A 20731-nucleotide genomic window follows, 5' to 3' on the forward strand; every position below is an offset into this window, starting at 1 on the left:
GGAAGGGAGGTGTTATCACATGCACACAGGACAATACTGGCTGTTATCTGACTAGCCAACATCTCAGGGAAGGAGTAATCAGTCAGAACTGGCCTGTGGACAGCAGTAAGTGAGTTTTCAGAGACAAGAGTCAAATCTCTCTCTGGTTAAAGAGACAGATCTGTTGGCTGCTTATATACCGCAGGCCAATTCCCAATCAATTTCATGCTGAAATTGTTCCGGAATCGGCCTTATGACGCTGCATATGCTGCCTCGCCGGCCTGATGCTGTCCTCCTAATGTGCAATGTCCCCCCCCCCCTCCCCCGACACTGTCCTTTGTCCATACACGCACCACACGTGGTTGCCAGAGTAATGCACGTGCGTGTGTTATGACAGATACGTGCCTGCGTTACTCCAGAAACCACGTGGGGCGCATGTATGGACAAAGGAAAGTGTCCGAGGGCAGCAGAAGACAAGCGGTGGCCACAGACGGGTAATGTATAGTGCACTAGGCACTGGGGTACAATGCACGTTAGGGGGGGAAGTGTCGGTGGTTTTGTTGCTTTCTTCGTTCATCCCAATATCTCTCACCGTTGCTGCCACGCACCCGATTGAGCAAGTCAGCCCTACATCTTGCAGCATGTCTGACCGATTAATGCGACCAATTTTGGCCCCAAATTGGTTACATTGTCGATTGAGCATGCACTTGGGGGCATCGATTTTCATCCGATTATAATAATTAAATTGGATGGTCGATCGAATGCCAAGACGATTGATGTATGGCCACCTTTACAGACTAAAGACTTTCACTAAAACCACCAAAATCCTGGCTTTCATTTATGTATTTATTCTTAGCACAAGTTTTGGATTGTATCATTCCATAGCTTGGATTTTGAAAAGGTGAATCAAGAAGTAGCTTTGAGATTGCAGTACATGAATGTACCTGCAGTGAGAAACTGCAATAATCAAGGACAACATTGAAATAATACTAAGGAAAAATAAATAAATTGCACGTGCTGCAACGTTTACTATTTACTTCATTTGGATGTTGGTTTATACTGAAAAAGAAGATTTACTTATTGTTATCCTTCCTCTCGCCCCACTATATTACTCAATAGCCACCACCCAGCAGAGCTGGATTAAAACGTAATAGGGCCCTAGGAAGGTAGTAGATTTTAGCCCCCCCTTATGGTCCTTTTGGTAAACTGTGGAAGTGGAGAGACGTCAAAGAAGGTGGCAGGTGGACCCCTTGACACCCACTAGGCCCCACGCACCTGCCTAGGTTGCCTGGTAGATGATCCTGCTCTGCCACCCAGGCAGCAATGCCAAGTAGTCCACAGTGTTCAGCACTGCTGCTGGCTGCGGAGGAACATGGAGCCTTGTCACCCCATTCTATACAAGTGAATGAGGCCGCCCATCTCCACCACTTGTAAATGCATCCAGACACATTTATTGCATCGCACAGCGTGCAGTGTGGGTGCTGCTTTGTCGGTGAATGGGAACCCGGGGCAGTGGTGGTGAAGAAGTGATGCAGTGTAGTGTGTATCACTTTGTATCATGTGTGGTCTGAATAACTCCTCAATTATAAACTTCCATTCATGTCCTAAACAACAAAGGGACATGCTAACAAGTCTGTTCTTCCGCGGGAAAAATCCTGGATAACTTTGATATCCAATAAATAATTTGTATGCATGTAAGTACTGTATACCCGACCATGGAACAAATCTGTTTCACTGACGTATTGCTATTGGAATGAGCTATAACACCAACTAGATGAGTTTTCCCTATTCATTTATCACTTTGCTGATCCATCTAGCAAATGTACTGTTTGAGCAGCACCCTGAGACTCCCCAAAAGACTATCCAATTTTTCCAGTCCTTATTGCCTTTTAGATATTTACGAATACGCCTGTTGATATTTAGTGTACAAATTTTTTCTCTTTTTCAATGTAGGACTTTGAACAAAAAGTAGGAGCACTCGTTTCTAGTTCCCTATGAAAATAATAGTTATTTTGCTAAGAATACTGGCAGAAATCTAAAAGCTACTCAATGTTCAGCTATTGTCATGTCTAATGGAAAGAGCCTGGAGTTCTGTTTTCTTGCGCTGAGATTATGGCAAATAAAAGCAATTCTTAAGTGGGATTTTAGGGAAGCCTTATTCAGAAGTTCAATGGAAATACTGCTTGAACTTTCAGTACAATATTTATTTTTTACTATTTTTTTTAATGTACAAAGCACAAGTACACGAACAGTAATTACTGGCCACAATTCACTAAGCTCATCTCCTGTCTTTGATGATTCTGAGCAGTTTTTATTGTTATCACTATGATGACAAATCATTTAGTAATTACTAAGCAATTTACCTCATGCAAGTCTAAAATTAAAGATTCTGTCTTGAAAGCCTCGTACACACAGCCAATATTTAGGCATTTGTACAGAGGCGCCCGATCCCCGACATGCAACGAACTACCCAGCGGATCTACTCACCCCGAACCCTTTTTGCACACTGATCCCCCACCAGCCACATGACATCATGCACTCTCCACTCTGTCGTCCCTCGGCATAGTAACAGTACGCATCATCTACTAAACAGTTGACTTGTGTCTGTACAGCCTGGCCCAGTGATGACACCCAAGGGGATCGTGCCCCAATCCATGACTGTTGACATCAATCAAAGTTGTGTGAGCATGTTAAGTTAAGGATTGATTCCTAAAGTTAAGCTTTCAATCCTTAAATTAACAACTAAATCCTAAACTTTAAGATAGGATGTTAATTCACAGAGAGCAATGCAAATGATAACTCTAAATTGTGTGAGGAATTATCACCTGATCTCAGCTGTCATTAAGCAGAGTGTTATTAGAGACTGCAATTTAATTCTGATTTAATTCTGATTCTGAGCTGTCTGCTTTATTTTTTAGTAGAAGGGAACTCTACTAAGGGAGAAATATACAGCAGGCACACAGAGAGGAAGGAAGAGTATGTATACACAGCCACACATACAGACATACACACACAAACACAAAGGTACAGCCACACACACAGACACTCTGTCTCTCTCTCCTTCCCTGGCTGCCATACACAAGATCATTCTTGCAGGCTAGCTGAAATTATGCTGGCAGCAGGAGGGGTGGAGCTACATCCTTGCTGTGTGTGCTCCTCCCTTTTCTATCTACTTCCTGTACAAATAACTATAGAGGAGATAACTTAAGAACTGGAGTGATAGATAACACTCTCACTGTAAAAACTGCATATTTTCTACTACATGTTAATAAGGCAAGCTTCTTTAGAGAAATAACACTTAAAATGCTGATCAATGCGTGGTAATAAGTTTTCATTTGCACTATTATCACTAGCATGATCTTAGTGAATTGTGGTCAATATCTACAACATATACAAAATTAGCAAATGTTTATTATGCCATTCATCAGCATTTTCCACAAAAAAAAAACCAGTAGTGGAGTTATGGCAAAGCTACACTATATTGCCAAAAGTATTGTAACGCCTTACATACACGAACGTTAATGATATCCCATTCATAATCCATGCTGGCCCAATCTTTGCAGCTTTAGCAGCATCAACTCTTCTGGGAACACTTTCCACAAGGTTTATGAGTGTGTAAATGGTAAGTTTTGACTATTCTTCCAGAAGAGCATTTGTGAGATCAGGCACTGATGTTGGACAAGAAGGTATGGTTCACAGTCCACTCTGATTCATCTCAAAAGTGTAATGTTGGGTTGAAGTCAGGGCTCTGTGCAGGCCAGTTAAGTTCCTTCACACCAAACTCACCCTTCCATGTCCTAATGGACATTGCTTTATGCAGTGATGCGCAGTTATGTTGGAACAGGAAGGGGCTTTCCCTTGGGTGTGTGAAATTGTCTGTAATGGCTTGGTGTCCTGAAGCATTCAATGTTTCTTTCAATGGAACTAAGAGGCCAGGCACAAATCCTGAGACATAACCTCACTCCATAATCCACCCTCCACCAAAACTTTAAACTTGTCACAATGCAGTCAGGCAAGTACTGTTCTACTGGCCTCCACCAAACCTAGACTAATCCATCAGATTTCCAGACAGAGATGAGTGATTCGTTACTGTAGAGAACATGTCTCCACTATTCTAGCGGGCAGTGGTGGTGTACTTTACACCACTGCATCCAACACTTTGCATTGCACTTGGTGAAATAAAGCCTGGATGCAAGACTCTTGTTCAGAGCAGCTTCTTTCTGTCCATTGTATGGGACATGTCATAGATAGAATGCTATCTATGACATGTCCGACTTCGTTCTGGTGGCCTAAAAATGATGCATTATGGACCTTGCTTTGTGAAGTGGTGTGCAGTTATGTTGGAATAGGAAGGGGCCATCCTCACACTGTTCCCACAGACTTGGGAGTATGTTTAAAAACCTGTTAGCACCAATGCACAGCTGAATGAACAACACAGTAAAAAATTTATACTTGGCATCATGTGATCATGTCGCCAAGCGTAGACCATCCCCACCTTGACAAGGGTTAATGGCTGTACACGTTTTAAAATGTTGTGCAGAATCTCCAGTACCGTTCAGCCCTGCTTCTTCCTGGATGACATACTATCTGTAGCTAAGAGAGAAAAATTGTCCCCTTGGACACAAATGTCCTGTCACGTTTAATAGTTTTATGCAGGAAATAAGGGCTACTGTGCAGATGTTAAATGTCTGGAAGAAAAAGTGGAGACGGAAAACAGTGTATATAGTATAGAAAAAAAAGACATTTTGATTTCTAAATTAAATAATTTCATGTGAAAGTCCAGATAATTATGTTTTTGGTAGAAACTACAGAGCTTAATCACCTTAAAGTCTCTTACAAATGTCATAGGCTCTGGGTTTGAATGTGAAAAGCAAATACGTTATCTGTAGTTATGTTTACCTTTGTATGCATGTGACTTTTCCATTTTCTTTCGCCACGCAGCCAACTTCTCCTTTTACTACTATTACTGTTTTTTTATGTGTTTACTTCGCAATGCTGTCATGATGTGGCCACTATGACCATAGCAAAAGCCATCATAGCTAGTTTAAAGCATTTATACACACGGCTGAGATTTTGGTACAGGCTGTGACCAGGATCAGCAGTTTGTACAAAAACAAAAAAGAATGAAGCGGGTGGTAAAGGCTTTATTAGGGCCCTTTCCATAGAAAATCATGATTGCAAATGCCCTGCAATGCAATTTTTCCATGATACACCCATTATGTTTGTAAAACTGGTTGGTTTTAAGGGTGTGATTGCATGAAAAAAAATCTAATTTATCTATCTATAAATTAGATTTTTTTTTTCATGCAATCACACCCTTAAAACCAACCAGTTTTACAAACATAATGGGTGTATAATGGAAAAATTGCATTGCATTGTAATATCTAATTTATAGATAGGGAGATTGCAATATCAAATTTATAGATAGGGCGATCGCAATAAGTTAAGTGTGTAGCACAATGTTTGCTATACAACCTTATTGTGCTCCCATTGACTTTGGGCCAAATGCAAACACAGGAAAATGCACCCATTCACTGTATTTGCTGCATTTGGGAAAAAATTGCATTGTATCATTCGATAATAAGCACTGCGATATACATAAAAATCATGTTACCTTTGTGATTATTAAAGTGATGTCCTTGCGATTGAAATGTGGCTTATGGAAAAGGGACCTCAACATTAGCCATACTTACCCATTGTTGCTTCATCAAAAAAAAACAACCCAAAAAACCAAAAACTTGACTCTAGTGAATTGAGGTTAGAATGCAGAGACACAGATTCTACTTCACTAATACATGCTCTGGCCTTCACACTAGAGTACCTACCATACAATACAATGTGGGATTTGTAACAGGAAAATCACTAGGTGTAAACATACTGTACATCAAACTATAGATTTAGTCTGATAGGTTCACATGAATGGCCATGAAGCATTGCATCTGTGAAAGCCTGATCTTCCATGGTGATTCAGACTCCTTGAAATGGCTACAACAAATTCGTCCATGAACATGCTTGTTTATTCAGTGGGCAAGTGGTCCACTGAAGAGCTTTCCAGCTGTTCATGTGAACTTAAAATAGCTTTGCAGCAGTTCATGTGAACCAGCACAAACAATTCAGAACAAATAATTATATTTCTCTATATTATAAATACCTGTTTCTTGATCTGGTCTGTACAAAGTCCTTATGAATATTGTCATATGCATAGCTCCCAACTTACAGAGCTAGTAGATGAGACAATAAGACCCGCCCCTGCCACAGCTTTAGAAACGCCTCAATTTTGCATCCATTTTCTCACCGCTCACCTCTCGCTCTAGTGCCTGGCATCTCCATTGTCTCACATTACATATAATTACGTGACACAGGAGGAGAAGCAGGCACTAAAGCAAAGGGAGAGAGGATGGATAACCATTGTTGGAACTTGGAGGAGATGAGAAACGCACTTATGCTGCTGCAGTTTTTCTTTCAAGAAATGTTGCTGCAGGTGAATTTACATCCTGTGTCCACTCACCAGTATCACATGACTAGAGATGTGATAGCTGGCTAATGGGAGCACCATAATGAGGCTGGAAGGGGTGGGCACAATTTACAACCACAGGTGCCCACCAATGGTACAATCTTGATTCTACAATCTTAAAGAGAACCTGAGCTGGGTGTCAAAAAGTAAAAAAACACCATGCTGCATGATCCGGAAGAAGGAGGGACTTCAGGTAGCGTCCATTATATCCTCTCCCCTTCGATCCTAGCTGATGCAATCAGTCACTTTAGTTTTGTGACCTTTGGGGTCACAACGCTGGAGAAGCAGTGTCTGTGCTCTCCTCTGAGGGGGCGGGGAGAAGCGGGGAACAAGCAGCGGAGAGCCAGTTAGAAGGCTCTGATAGGCTGGGAAGGGGAGATTCGCAGGAGTTCCTATCCTGCGTAGGGACGTCCCTTCCCTGTTAGTTTGTCGGCCTCTGCATATCAGCAAATTCCAGGGGTGCTAGCGGGGCACAGGGGGCACTGAGAGCAGTGAGCAGGGCACACAGAGGTATGTCCTTCAGATGGGAACATGCCTCTGTGTCCTTTTTTTAGATTTTAAGCTGCCTTGGGTACACTTTAACACTTCCATGTAATATGAAGGACTACCTAAAGTAACCATTCATAGTATATTGACTCAGTTTACCCTTCTACTACATAGATTTGGTAAGATTGGTCAATCAAGTTTGTATCATTGATGGGCACCTTTAGGCCTGAGTTTTACACCATACACAAAAAACAAGGCAATATCAGAGCAAAGCCAAATTAAATTGAAGTCACACATTGAGTAATCTGTAGTCATCTGATGGCAACTTGATTGTACAGGTTGCTTAACTTCACATGCATTGGATATGGGTCCTCTTTAATAACTGTGACATGGTATCAGGGAATGTGAGGTGACAGTGTACAGCAAACAGCAAGAGTGTTCTGAGCAGGGGTGTAACTAGAAATTACTGGGCCCCCCTGCGAGACTTTGGATGGGGCCCCCCTCCCGCCAAAACAAATCTACAAATCTTTATCTGCAAAACTCTGTATGATTCCTTATCAGTGGCTGAGCAGATGCAGTCATTAGAACAATTGTGCAGAGAGCAGAATGTTTTTCTCTCCTTGCCCTTAGTTGTCAGTCTCTCAGGACGGGGCCCCTGCGGCTTTTGGGCCCCCTGCAGCTGCATCCGTTGCAGGGTTTATTGTTACGCCCCTGGTTCTGAGCATGTGTGATGTGCTCCCACAAGGGCTTCTCCTGCTGTCCTGTCCTCTCCTTCCTACATACTTCATCAGAATCAGACAACAAATAGACACATCTTTCAATCCTCCTCCTCAGCATCCCACACACTGTGCTCACACCTCCATATTGTCTGGCAGACCAGATATATGCAACCTCAAAGCAAAAGTCAACCTCGATTCTTTTCTTTTATGCATCAGTCTCTTGCCATGTCCCTATTGCATAGTTGTTTCTTTATTGAAAACCTGCAGCTAGTAACAACTTTCCCTTCCATCAATCTATGTTGGGTGAACACAAGTGTACCACTGTCACAGGCTGCTGCATGCTAGACTTGGGTAGAAACTTAGAAGAATGTGTTCCTGCTCAACAGGACATCAAAGCCATGAGTTCCTGCTGTAAGGTAAACATAAGCTGTGTAAACTTTTCAGTTACAGATGATTTGATTCGCTGTGGCTATTTCCATTTCCAGTTGATAAAAGAACTGGATATTTGCTGAATTCACTGCTCCTCACTGCAGTGCACACATAAATCCTAAAAAAAAAAAATACACTTATACACGTGAATTGTCAGAAGCCTGTTCATAAATGTATAGGAGCTGCACTTAAATCCCACCTCTTTTTCTAAAGCCACACCCACTTCAAATGACAATGTGTAACCAGCTGTACACACATGGATGGGCAGCAAAGGGCAATTCTGCTACTCCTGAAGTGTCAGAAGACATTTCAGAAATTCACAGGACCCTTTTGCAGTTACATACCATGCCCATCACTCCTACCAAATACTTGAAACTCTAGTTTAGCAGCTCCATTTGTGAATACATACAGTAGTACATTTGCATGAATTGGCTCTGCAAAAAGTTTTGTGCTTTGCTTGTCTATACTTTGTGCAATTAATAGGAAGAAACCTGGATGGCAGAGTCTAAGCTCCATTTCCTATTAAGTGCTATTTTATTGGCTGTGTGTCAGTTGCTTATTACTAGCAGGGTGATTAGTGTTAAATGGGTATTTTAGAAACATTTGGGAGGGTGCGGGAAGGGTTAAATGTTCTATAACTCATTATTAGAGAGGAATGGTGCAGGAAGATGGTGAGACTATTAAGGTGCAGTGCTGGCTACAAAGAGCTAATCCCAAAGCAGCAGAGGGAGTTGGTGGGTTGAGTCAGATGATCTGCTCTGTAATGGGGAGAGAGAGATGAGCACTAGCAGAGAATGTAGCATCCACTCTCCAGTTTTCTCAGTGGATCTCTGAGTCACATGACCAGTCACTTGAATGACGTTAGCAAATGGAGTTTCTGTGGAACCACTGCATCAACAATGGAAATTGTGTGAGTAATGACGTAGTCCAATATTCCAATCAATCGTACAATCCACATAGGACTCGACCCTCCATGGATGATTCAACTGGTATTTATTGCATTCATTAGCGGTGATATAGCACACTGAATAGCTCTGTGGCCGGCAGGTACTATTGCACAGTGTAGTAGTCCAATATTCACCATGAGAAATCCTGAGGGTGTACCAATGGCTTTTATCTCTGTACATCTACATTACCACCCAACTACCTTATGCTTCAGAATCAGGTTCAATTATGGCAGGTGCTGCACCTGGAACTGCTTTTGGATACAGGCTTAGTTAAGCTACCCTAGTGAGAGGTGTAGTTGTGGCTGGATTGATGTGGAGATCCGCAGCTTACAAGTTGGTTGGAGCTATGTGTACATAACTACGGACGGGGGGGGCGGACCGATGAGCCAGAACACTGTGGATGTGAGAGCAGGAGGTTTGCCCATTTTTTTTTTGTAACTGGTAAGTGTGAGACTATTTAAACTGCAACATCAGCGGGGTGAGAGTGTTTGCTCTGTAGCCTCTGAGGAATCGGGTAACGGCGAAACGTCTGTTAGGCTCTCCTCACTCCCACTGCCATCACTATTGTCCTTTCCCAGATTAACAAAGGTGTATTTTAGAAGCAGTGCCACTTCTCTTCACTTGCTTATATGGATGTTCCTCTTGTGACCACGCCTTTATAGCACTGCATTGAATCTGAATCTGTACCACCAGCCCGTATCTAGTGCTGGTGTCTGTCAACACTATTTAGGACTACAGTTACCAAGCTTCAGACATACAAAAATTGTCTTGTACATGTACAACGTGTACTGTATTGTTTTTGTTATTACAATTTTTTTTGCTGTCACATTACAGTATTGTATAAACCTGTATTGTATAACCTGTAGTAAGTAGTTTAGTCACTTTACCACTAAGGGGTTTTTCCTGTTATGGACCAGAGCAATTTTCACATTTCAGCACCAATAACTTTATCACTACACCAAAATCTACAGTGGGTTGGAAAAGTATTCGGCCAGGTGCAATAGAAGATACAAAGTCGGCTAGTATTCGGCCCCCTTGAAGTTTTCCACATTTTAGCTATCATTCATAAAGGAGCTGTCGGTAAGGGGAATCAATGCGGGGAAAACACCGCTGGCGGTGTTTTAGACTTCTGGGTGGGCATTCATAAAAAAGTATCCATGTGCGGTAGCAGTGCGGAGATTCCCCGAACTAGGCTGGCGGTAGGCAGGCGGTAGGCTTGCGGAGACACGGAAGCTGCCGAGTTGATACATTTCTCCGTGTTCCGCTCTGCTGCAGCTGCCTGGGAGGTCAGATCAGAGGGAGCAGTACTTCCCGACCTCACACCGCTTGCGGTGATCTTTATGAATTAACATTTTGCTACATTTGTTCCGATAATCACCGCACAAGGCGGTGATTTATCACTCTGCTCGGTAGTGTCATTTTTTCATGCGGAAAGAGCCTTTATGAATGCTGACTTTGCTAAGTGGTCGGTAAAGTTAGCTGTTTTAAGCATTTCCGCATGCGGAAATGCTTTATGAATGATAGCCTTTGTCATATTACTGCCACAAACATGAATCAATTTTATTGGAATTCCACATGAAAGACCAACACAAAATGGTGTACACATGAGAAGTGGAACAAAAATCATACATGTTGGGTAGAGATTGTCAAAGAGGCTGGCACCAAATGCTGGCTCAAGGACAGCCTGTATGTCACACCTCATAGAGTTGTGCTCACGATAAGCAGTTCAATGAGGTAGTGTAGATGAAGAAAGACGGAGCACCAACTCTGCTCATAAGATTTATTGTGACACACCAGGCGTTACAGGCATACCAAGTAAAGTATAGGCAAAGATACCGGCCTTACAGCTGTTTCACGGTACAACCGCTTGCTCAGAGACCACAAACGGTATCAAAGATAATGCAACAAGAGAGTCAAATATGTACATATTAGAACTACTCACCACTCCCCACTGTCTACGTATCGACAATCGAGTGTGCGCCGCCATTGCTGCGGCTCCGTGCGCTTCCAGGAGTTAGCCCGACCACTTCCTGGGGCCGCGTGACGTACCTACCCGATCGGCGCACTAGGAGTGTAAACCAATCCGGCGCTCTGTAGGGAGGACGACTACGGGTGCGTTCGTAGCAACACCAGTTGCTATACTCGATTAAACAGTGGGGGCGTGGTTCTGCAAGAGAATAAACAAAGATTAAGAGGCAGCCTGTAGATGAACTACAAAACATAAAAACATGTTAAAACCATAAACAGAGATATAGACATTCTAGCAATAGATACTCATTAATATGCATTTATAAAGCAATGTAATTCATTGCGTTCGTTAAGTCCCATTGAGTAGCAGGCTTCTGTTAACGAGATTAAGCGTGCTTTCTCCTGCAATAAAATCTGTCCCCGATTACCTCCTCTGTGTGGGTTAGGCACCGATTTTAGACCCATACATTTTAAACCTCCCGTTTTCCACCATGGCAGTCTCTCATATGGGCTATAAACCTTCCAGCTCCAATACCGGTACGGATTGAGTTGACATGTTGTTGGAAACGGGTGGCTAATTGTTGTTCAGTTTTTCCTATGTAGTATCTTTTACATGGGCACATGATGGCATACACTACATAGGTGGATCTACAATGCAGATAGTCCTTTATATTGATTTTAGTTCCTCCTAATTGTACAGTCTTTCCTGGAAGGAATTGATCACAATGATTACATGTTCTGCATTTATAATTTCCTTGTGGACGATACTTTTGGAGCCAGTTTTCCTTCTTTACCTGTTTAAGTTCACTTGTGGTGACTATGTCACCTATTGTACGCGCCCTTCTAAAGGTGATTAACGGTTTCTTACTGGCAATATGGCTTAGAGAAGGTTCTGATTGTAGTATGGACCAGTGTTTATAGATACATTTACGTATACTCTCAGCCATAGGGGAAAAATCAAAAATCAAGGTAACTCGTTCGTTATTGTCGCATTTAGTCCCAACTTTTTTCTTCTTTTTCCTTTCTTTCCAGATCAGTTCAGTTCTGCTTTTATTTTTGGCTTTTAGGTAAGCGCTGGTCACTAGATCCTTTGGATAATTTTTGGCTAAGAATCTCATACCTAATTCAAAACTTTGTTTCTCAAAATCTGTGTCCAGACTATTATTCCTTCTCAGGCGTAGGAACTGACCATATGGGATCCCTCCTAGAGTGTGTCTCGGGTGATAACTGTTATACTGCAGGAGAGAATTGGTAGCCATATTTTTTCGGTACCCTCTAGTCAGAATTTTCTCTCCATCAGTAAACAGCTGAAGGTCTAAAAATTCAACCTTATCTCCTCCCCACACTCCAGTAAATTGCATATTGAAAGCATTAACATGAATAGAGTCAATAAATTTACTAAAGCTGGACTGATCACCCTTCCAAACAATCAAAATGTCGTCCACAAATCTGAGCCAGCAGGCAACCGAGTCGCGATAGGGATTGGTTCTGTTAAATATAATTAATTCCTCCCATTTTGCCAAAAAAAGGTTAGCAAATGTGGGGGCTACAGCTGTACCCATCGCAACACCGGATGCCTGTTTATACCATTTCTCTTCAACCATAAAAGCATTATGATCTAATACAAAGCTCAGACAACTGCAGATAAACTCAACCCAACCGCAATCTTCTCCATGGTCAAGTAAAAAGTCACCAATTACCCTCACTCCCAGGTTTTGTGGGATACATGTATATAAGCTAACTACATCGATAGATGCTAGAGTATACTCTTTCTGCCATTCTATTTTACTTATCTTTTGTAGTACATCAAGGGTATCAATCAATAATGATGGTATTTCACCCAAAAAAAGGTTTCAAAGTAAAGTCCAAAAATTTGGACAAGGGTTCGGTCAGCGAACCCCTGGCAGACACTATTGGTCGCCCAGGGGGTTCCTGACTGTCCTTATGAATCTTTGGGAGAAAATACCATACTGGTTTCCTGGGGAATGATGGTAAAAGCCCCTCCCCCATTTTTTTGGAGATGTGGCCAGTCTCTACCCCTCTACGTAGCAATGATTGTAATTGTCTTTTATATTGCTCAGTAGGATTTTTATCTAGTTTGATATATTCTCCTGGGGTTCCTTCGAGGAGTCTTTTTGCTTCTTTTTTATAGTAGTCTCGTGACATTATAACGAGATTACCCCCTTTGTCTGCTCTTTTAAGAATTAAACTATCATCTTTCTGTAGCTGTTTAAGGGCCTTAATTTATTTTTCATTTATATTTGGTGTATCACCTGGATATATTAAGGCCGCATATCAGATTTTACCAGAGTGTCTAGTTTTTCTATAGCAGAACCTGGTGTACATGGAAAGTCTCTAGTGGATTTTCTTGGGTTGATTAGTGGTTTCATAAGGACAGGCAGGAACCCCCTGGGCGACCAATAGTGTCTGCCAGGGGTTCGCTGACCGAACCCTTGTCCAAATTTTTGGACTTTACTTTGAAACCTTTTTTGGGTGAAATACTATCATTATTGATTGATACCCTTGATGTACTACAAAAGATAAGTAAAATAGAATGGCAGAAAGAGTATACTCTAGCATTTATCAATGTAGTTAGCTTATATACACGTATCCCACAAAACCTGGGAGTGAGGGTAATTGGCGACTTTTTACTTCACCATGGAGAAGATTGCGGTTGGGTTGAGTTTATCTGCAGTTGTCTGAGCTTTGTATTAGATCATAATGCTTTTATGGTTAAAGAGAAATGGTATAAACAGGCATCCGGTGTCGCGATGGGGACAGCTGTAGCCCCCACATTTGCTAACCTTTTTTTGGCAAGATGGGAGGAATTAATTATATTTAACAGAACCAATCCCTATCGCGACCAAGTTGCCTGCTGGCTCAGATTTGTGGACGACATTTTGATTGTTTGGAAGGGTGATCAGTCCAGCTTTAGTAAATTTATTGACTCTATTAATGTTAATGCTTTCAGTATGCAATTTACTGGAGTGTGGAGAGGAGATAAGGTTGAATTTTTAGACCTTCAGCTGTTTACTGATGGAGAGAAAATTCTGACTAGAGGGTACCAAAAAAATACGGCTACCAATTCTCTCCTGCAGTATAACAGTTATCACTAGAGATGTAGCGAACGGTTCGCCGGCGAACGGTTCCAGGCGTACATTGGGGGTTCGCGTTCGCCTGCGCCAGGCGAACCTTTGCGGAAGTTCGATTCGCCCCATAATGCACTATGAGGGTCAACTTTGACCCTCTGCATCACAGTCAGCAGGCACATTGTAGCCATTCAGGCTACAGTAAGCCCTTGAGCCCCACCCCCCCTTATATAAGGCAGGGTCTGGTGGCCATTACACTCACTCGTGTGCCTGCTATTAGACAGACTAGGGTGAGCTGCTGCAGACTTGTTCTTCTAGGGACAGATTAGTTAGGTTCTTGGCTGCTTAGTTTGCTCCTGGCTGATTGTTATTGCTTTTATAGCAACCTAGCTCTATTCAGAGCTCATCCTGTACTTTATTTTTTTTACTGTGTGTCAAACTGACACTTTTGTTGCATGCACAGCCTTGCTAATTGATAGTGTGTGTGTGCCACTGCCAGCAGCCCAGCACATTCAGTGACTGACTACCTGTGTGTGTGACAGGGAGCTGCACATTGTACTACCCAGTACTGCATATACCCAGTACCTGTTGTGTTTACTTAACCCACCTCATCACTGCATATACCTAGCTTTGTGTTGAGTGAACCCAGCTCACTGCATCCTACTACTACCTGTTGTGTTTACTTAACCCACCTCATCACTGCACATAACTACCTGTAGTGTTGAGTGAACCCAGCTCACTGCATATACCTACTACCTGTTGTGTTTACTTAACCCACCTCCTCACTGCACATAACTACCCGTAGTGTTGAGTGAACCCAGCTCACTGCATATACCTACTACCTGTTGTGTTTACTTAACCCACCTCCTCACTGCACATAACTACCTGTTGTGTTTACTTAACCCACCTCATCACTGCACATAACTACCTGTTGTGTTGAGTGAATCCACCTCACTGCATCCTAGTACCTTTACTGTTCAGTGAACCCAGCTCACTGCATCCTAGTACCTTTACTGTTCAGTGAACCCAGCTCACTGCATCCTACTACCTGTTGTGTTTACTTAACCTACCTCATCACTGCACATAACTACCTGTTGTGTTGAGTGAACCCAGCTCACTGCATATACCTACTACCTGTTGTGTTGAGTGAACCCAGCTCACAGCATATACCTACTACCTGTTGTGTTTACTTAACCCACCTCATCACTGCACATAACTACCTGTTGTGTTGAGTAAACCCAGCTCACTGCATATACCTACTACCTGTTGTGTTGAGTGAACCCAGCTTACTGCATACACCTACTACCTGTTGTGTTGACTTAACCCACCTCGTCATCACTGCATATACCTAACTTTGTGTTGAGTGAACCCAGCTCACTGCATCCTACTACCTGTTGTGTTGAGTGAACCCAGCTCACTGCATCCTACAACCTGTTGTGTTGAGTGAACCCACCTCACTGCATCCTAGTACCTTTACTGTTCAGTGAACCCAGCTCACTGCATCCTACTACCTGTTGTGTTGAGTGAACCCACCTCACTGCATCCAAGTACCTTTACTGTTCAGTGAACCCAGCTCACTGCATCCTACTACCTGTTGTGTTGAGTGAACCCACCTCACTGCATCCTAGTACCTTTACTGTTCAGTGAACCCAGCTCACTGCATCCTAGTACCTTTACTGTTCAGTGAACCCAGCTCACTGCATCCTACTACCTGTTGTGTTGAGTGAACCCACCTCACTGCATCCAAGTACCTTTACTGTTCAGTGAACCCAGCTCACTGCATCCTACTACCTGTTGTGTTGAGTGAACCCACCTCACTGCATCCTAGTACCTTTACTGTTCAGTGAACCCAGCTCACTGCATCCTAGTACCTTTACTGTTCAGTGAACCCAGCTCACTGCATCCTACTACCTGTTGTGTTGAGTGAACCCACCTCACTGCATCCAAGTACCTTTACTGTTCAGTGAACCCAGCTCACTGCATCCTACTACCTGTTGTGTTGAGTGAACCCACCTCACTGCATCCTAGTACCTTTACTGTTCAGTGAACCCAGCTCACTGCATCCTAGTACCTTTACTGTTCAGTGAACCCAGCTCACTGCATCCTAGTACCTTTACTGTTCAGTGAACCCAGCTCACTGCATCCTACTACCTGTTGTGTTGAGTGAACCCACCTCACCGCATCCTAGTACCTTTACTGTTCAGTGAACCCAGCTCGTCATGGTGCGCACCAGTCCAGCACGGCCGTCACTACACAAACGGCTGTTTGCAGTCACTGCATACCTTTCACTGCATCTGTGACTGCACATTATACCTGGCAGTCAGTGCATAACTTGCACTTGAATGGATACACTTTTAAACAATTTAAAAATACAACCATCTAAACTTTCAAACAATTTAAAAATACAACCATCTAAAGTTTCAAACAATTTAAAAATACAACCATCTATCATTTTCAAACAATTTAAAAAAAGGGCAAAAAACTTGCCCTCCGTAAAACATTCTTGGCAAATGCTTTCGACTTGGTTTGTCTTCCGCTGGGTCAAGGGTCCATCTGACCACAGATGCCTGGTCTGCAAAGCACGGTCAGGGCAGCTACAGCATGGGTCTCAGCAGGCTCCCACTTCGGGCCGGAATCTAATCTTCATTCCCCGCAGTGACAATGGCAGACTTGCCCTCCATAACGGATTCCCGTTAAAAGGATTTAAAGTTGATTCATTACAATTAGGGCCTCGAAGTCCTGTATTGCATGCCTGCCTGCTGCACTCCTTGGATGTGCAGTGGTAGCCGTTGCTCAGGCTCCACACCGGATTCCATCCCTCATTCCCCGGCCATTTCCCGGGGTCACTCACAAATGGCAGACTTGCCCGCCTCCATATGATTCTCGTGAAAGGAATGTGGTGTCATCTTTGCTCGCCATAACGGATTCCCGTTAAAGGATTTAAAGTTAATTCATGACAATTAGGGCCGCAAAAGGTCCTCCTGAGTCCTGTATTGTTATTTTTGGTCACTACCTCAGGGCGGACGTGCATGCCTGCCTGCCTGCTGCCCTCCTTGCCTGGATGTGCAGTGGTAGCCGTTGCCCAGGCTCCACACCGGATTCAAACCCCTCATTCCCCGGCCATTACCCGGGGTCACAAATGGCAGACTTGCCCGCCTCCATATGATTCTCGTGAAAGGAATGTGGTGTCATCTTTGCCCGCCATAACGGATTCCCGTTAAAGGATTTAAAGTTGATTCATGACAATTAGGGCCGCAAAAGGTCCTCCTGAGTCCTGTATTGTTATTTTTGGTCACTACCTCAGGGCGGGCGTGCATGCCTGCCTGCCTGCTGCCCTCCTTGCCTGGATGTGTAGTGGTAGCCATTGCTCAGGCTCCACACCGGATTCAAACCCCTCATCTCCCGGCCATTACCCGGGGTCACAAATGGCAGACTTGCCCGCCTCCATATGATTCTCGTGAAAGGAATGTGGTGTCATCTTTGCCCGCCATAACGGATTCCCGTTAAAGGATTTAAAGTTGATTCATGACAATTAGGGCCGCAAAAGGTCCTCCTGAGTCCTGTATTGTTATTTTTGGTCACTACCTCAGGGCGGACGTGCATGCCTGCCTGCCTGCTGCCCTCCTTGCCTGGATGTGCAGTGGTAGCCGTTGCCCAGGCTCCACACCGGATTCAAACCCCTCATTCCCCGGCCATTACCCGGGGTCACAAATGGCAGACTTGCCCGCCTCCATATGATTCTCGTGAAAGGAATGTGGTGTCATCTTTGCCCGCCATAACGGATTCCCGTTAAAGGATTTAAAGTTGATTCATGACAATTAGGGCCGCAAAAGGTCCTCCTGAGTCCTGTATTGTTATTTTTGGTCACTACCTCAGGGCGGGCGTGCATGCCTGCCTGCCTGCTGCCCTCCTTGCCTGGATGTGCAGTGGTAGCCATTGCTCAGGCTCCACACCGGATTCAAACCCCTCATTCCCCGGCCATTACCCGGGGTCACTCACAAATGGCAGACTTGCCCGCCTCCATATGATTCTCGTGAAAGGAATGTGGTGTCATCTTTGCCCGCCATAACGGATTCCCGTTAAAGGATTTAAAGTTGATTCATGACAATTAGGGCCGCAAATGGTCCTCCTGAGTCCTGTATTGTTATTTTTGGTCACTACCTCAGGGCGGGCGTGCATGCCTGCCTGCCTGCTGCCCTCCTTGCCTGGATGTGCAGTGGTAGCCGTTGCTCAGGCTCCACACCAGATTCAAACCCCTCATTCCCCGACCATTACCCGGGGTCACAAATGGCAGACTTGCCCGCCTCCATATGATTCTCGTGAAAGGAATGTGGTGTCATCTTTGCCCGCCATAACTGGTTCTCGTTAAAGGATTTAAAGTACATTCATTTCAAATACACAGCAGGGCCTCGAAAGTCCTCCTCCTGTATTGTTATTTTTGGTCACTACCTCGGGGCGGGCGTGCATGCCTGCCTGCTGCCCTTCTTGGATGTGTAGTGGTAGCCGTTGCTCCAGGCTTCACACCGGATTCAAACCCCTCATTCCCCGGCCATTACCCGGGGTCACAATGGCAGACTTGCCCGCCTCCACAGGATTCTCATTGTAGCGGTACTGAACAAGTATACAGCAAGTAGAAAATGTAATTTAAAAACAAAACGTAAGCTTTTTAACAATGCCATGGAAAGTTGAGAAGGAAGTCACACATTACCTGACATCACTGAGTGAGGAAGAGCAATCTTACCATGTTGCGCAGTAGTCCAGCATGGCCGTCACTACACAAACAGCTGTTTGCGGTGAGTTACACAGGGAGTTTGGTGTGTCAGTGTGAAGCAGTACTCTAATTACACTCCCTGATTGATGTATACACATGCAAGATGTTTTAAAGCACGTTAGGCCTGCAATTTAGCATTCAATGTGATTTCTGCCCTTAAAACGCTGCTTTGCGTCACATCTAGATTTTTCCCCGGGACTTTTGGCATGTATCCCACTCCGCCATGCCCCCTCCAGGTGTTAGACCCCTTGAAACATCTTTTCCATCACTTTTGTGGCCAGCATAATTTTTATTATTTTTCAAAGTTCGCCTCCCCATTGAAGTCTATTGCGGTTCGCAAACCGAACCTTCCGCGGAAGTTCGCGAACCGAAAATCACCCGAGACACACTCTAGAAGGGATCCCATATGGTCAGTTCCTACGCCTGAGAAGGAATAATAGTCTGGACACAGATTTTGAGAAACAAAGTTTTGAATTAGGTATGAGATTCTTAGCCAAAAATTATCCAAAGGATCTAGTGACCAGCGCTTACCTAAAAGCCAAAAATAAAAGCAGAACTGAACTGATCTGGAAAGAAAGGAAAAAGAAGAAAAAAGTTGGGACTAAATGCGACAATAACAAACGAGTTACCTTGATTTTTGATTTTTCCCCAATGGCTGAGAGTATACGTAAATGTATCTATAAACACTGGTCCATACTACAATCAGAACCTTCTCTAAGCCATATTGCCAGTAAGAAACTGTTAATCACCTTTAGAAGGGCGCGTACAATAGGTGACATAGTCACCACACGTGAACTTAAACAGGTATAGAAGGAAAACTGGCTCCAAAAGTATCGTCCACAAGGAAATTATAAATGCAGAACATGTAATCATTGTGATCAATTCCTTCCAGGAAAGACTGTACAATTAGGAGGAACTAAAATCAATATAAAGGACTATCTGCATTGTAGATCCACCTATGTAGTGTATGCCATCATGTGCCCATGTAAAAGATACTACATAGGAAAAACTGAACAACAATTAGCCACCCGTTTCCAACAACATGTCAACTCAATCCGTACCGGTATTGGAGCTGGAAGGTTTATAGCCCATATGAGAGACTGCCATGGTGGAAAACGGGAGGTTTAAAATGTATGGGTCTAAAATCGGTGCCTAACCCACACAGAGGAGGTAATCGGGGACAGATTTTATTGCAGGAGAAAGCACGCTTAATCTCATTAACAGAAGCCTGCTACTCAATGGGACTTAACGAACGCAATGAATTACATTGCTTTCTAAGTGCATATTAATGAGTATCTATTGCTAGAATGTCTATGGGCCTGATTCACAGAGCGGTGATAACTCAGTTATCACGCCTAAAAGACTTTAGGCGTGATAACCTTTGCACCACACTGGTGAAAAGCCAGTTTAGGCGTGATAAGTTTAGGCGTGATACGTTTAGGCATGACAAGTTAAGGCATGCTAAGTTTAGATAAGTTTAGATCGCGCGCAAAATCCTGCACGCAAAGCAGCGCCATTAAACTCTATGCGAAGTGCACCAGACTTTGCTAGTGCAAAACTTTTGATCAGCTGTGCACTGCGGTGCTAACCCAGTTGGTGTTTAAACTTATCACGCCTAAACTTATCACACCTAAACTTATCATGGCTTAAATTATCACACCTAAACTTATCATGCCTAAACTAAGTTTAGGCATGATAAAGGGCTTTTCACCAGCATGCTAACTGTTAGCACCGCTTTGTGAATCAGGCCCTATATCTCTGTTTATGGTTTTAACATGTTTTTATGTTTTGTAGTTCATCTACAGGCTGCCTCTTAATCTTTGTTTATT

The 20731-nt window shown here is 43.5% G+C and overlaps 1 protein-coding gene across 6 annotated transcripts in view; it reads left to right on the forward strand.

Annotated features, from left to right (window-relative positions):
* The window catches only part of TPD52L1 (TPD52 like 1), a 172195-nt gene that overhangs the window by 102008 nt on the left and 49456 nt on the right, over positions 1-20731 (forward strand). The window lies entirely within an intron of this gene.

This window comes from Hyperolius riggenbachi, chromosome 4 (genome assembly GCF_040937935.1).
Source record: "Hyperolius riggenbachi isolate aHypRig1 chromosome 4, aHypRig1.pri, whole genome shotgun sequence".
In the NCBI taxonomy this organism is placed as follows: domain Eukaryota; kingdom Metazoa; phylum Chordata; class Amphibia; order Anura; family Hyperoliidae; genus Hyperolius; species Hyperolius riggenbachi.